Raw genomic sequence first — 2,051 nt, forward strand, 5'->3', positions numbered from 1 at the left:
GGGGGATGGAGTTTTGTTTTCTTCAAGTGGTTTAGCTTCTTCTATCACAACTTTATCACCTAAGGGCTTGACATTCTCTTTCCCAATGTTTTTAACCTTAGCAAAAGTTTCACCTAACTTACTACCCCTAAAAGATATGACATTTACTTGGGCTTTGGGGTTGGCTTCGGTTTGACCAGGAAAGACTCCCGGTGTTTGGGAAGATGTAGCCACTTGTTGGGCTATTTGAGCGATTTGAGTTTCAAGCATTTTAGAGTGAGTAGCAATAGAATCAACCTTGGTATTGAGCTTGGAAAGAGAATCATTCAGAAATCCAGTTTGGTTTTTGAGTTCTTGAAGTTGTTTGTTTTGGTTGGCAATAGAATTTTCCAACAAAGTTTCCAAATTGGATTTTTGAGTGAATCTTTGGTTGTTTGCATAACCGGGTGGTGCTACTTGTCCATAGGGATTTTGGTTTTTATAAAAATTTTGATTTTGTCGCATCCCTTGGTTGTATTGAGCATAATTCATTTGCTCAACACCATTAATAGCACTACCTAGTTGGCAATCAACACCAGCATGACCAGCTATACCACATATTTCACAAGAAGGAGTAGATGCAGAATTGATAGCACTAACATTGAATTTTTCAAGTTTTTCAGTTAGTGTATCAATTTTAGAAGCAAGGTGATCATAGTTAGAGACTTCGTGTATACCTGCCTCCTTTTTGGAGGATGAAGAACTAGAGATGGCTCTCTCGTCGGTCCATTTGTAATGATTTTGAGCCATGTCTTCAATTAGGGCATATGCCTCCGTGTAGTTTTTGTTCATAAGCGCTCCACCTGCAGCTGCATCAACAGACATCTTAGTGGTATAAGACAAGCCATTATAAAAAGTGTGGACTATAAGCCACTTCTCTAGGCCATGGTGGGGACAAAGTCTTAGCATTTCCTTGAAACGCTCCCACGCCTCATAGAGAGATTCCCCATCTTTTTGATTGAACCGCGTGATTTGGTCTCTAAGTTTAGCGGTTTTAGATGGTGGAAAGAAACGGGCAAGGAATGCTTGCCTCATCTGATCCCATGAAGTAATGGAACCGACCTCGAGGGAATGGAACCAAGCGCTAGCTCTATCCCTTAAGGAAAAGGGAAAGAGATGAAGTCTTACGGCTTCTTGGTTCTCCTTCATGGTTCCACTAATTCGTAGGAAAACAGAGATGTGAAGATTGGGATCCTCTGTGGGGGATCCCGAGAATTGGTTTTGCTGCACCAAGTTAAGTAGGGCAGGCTTGATTTCAAAGTTGTCATCCTCAACCGTTGGGTACACAATAACAGCTTGTGGCTCAGCCGTAGACGGCGTTGCATACTCTTTGAGAGTGCGATTGGCCATGGCGGTGTTATTTTGTGCTGCTCTCCTCCTTCTATGTAAGAACCTTTCGATCTCGGGTATGAATACCGCTTGATTTCTAGTTCTTCGCATACAAGGTTGAGAACCCAAGAAGTTAACGATAACAGAAAAATAAAAAAAAATAAAAAGAAAAAGAGAAAGAAGAAGAGAGAATTCTAATCACTAAGAAAAAGCTAATTAAATTAGTTAACTCCCCGGCAACGGCACCAAAAACTTGATAGAGCCAAACCGCAAGCGCACGGCCTATCGAAGTAATAGTAGTAAGTAGAGTATCGTTCCGCTAGAGAGTTGGTCAATTCAATTAACTTTTAATGAATGATTAGAGGAGAGGAAGTTGATTAGAAAGGGTTTGATTGCTGAAGGTAAAAACAATAATAATAAAGGGGCCTTAGGATCATTGGTTCATCTTAATAACTAATCCTTCACTAGACAAAACCTAAACTTCTAACTTCATGGTTTACACACTAATTTCTAAAGACCGGTTTCCCTTAGCCCCTCACCTTTCCGATGAAAGTCCGGTGAGAGTTTACTTCTAGCAACCAAGCCTATTTCACTGACATGATTACTAGAAGATGCATAGAGGATTGAAACTACTCTTTGTCTCAATAGTTGCAAAGACTATTTCACTGTTTTGCAACTATTGTCTAGATTCACTTGTTCCAACA

General features: G+C 40.3%; 1 non-coding gene across 1 annotated transcript; it reads left to right on the plus strand.

Moving 5' to 3' along the window:
- The first annotated feature begins 898 nt into the window (after window positions 1–898).
- LOC146929076 (small nucleolar RNA R71) lies at window positions 899–1,005 on the plus strand. The gene has a single exon (XR_015009057.1). It is a non-coding gene; the product is annotated as a small nucleolar RNA R71 (small nucleolar RNA).
- Window positions 1,006–2,051: the final 1,046 nt, after the last annotated feature.

The sequence above is a fragment of the Medicago sativa genome, chromosome 4, assembly GCF_051527215.1.
Source record: "Medicago sativa cultivar Bolivia chromosome 4, Bolivia_mono, whole genome shotgun sequence".
NCBI classification, from domain to species: Eukaryota; Viridiplantae; Streptophyta; class Magnoliopsida; order Fabales; family Fabaceae; genus Medicago; species Medicago sativa.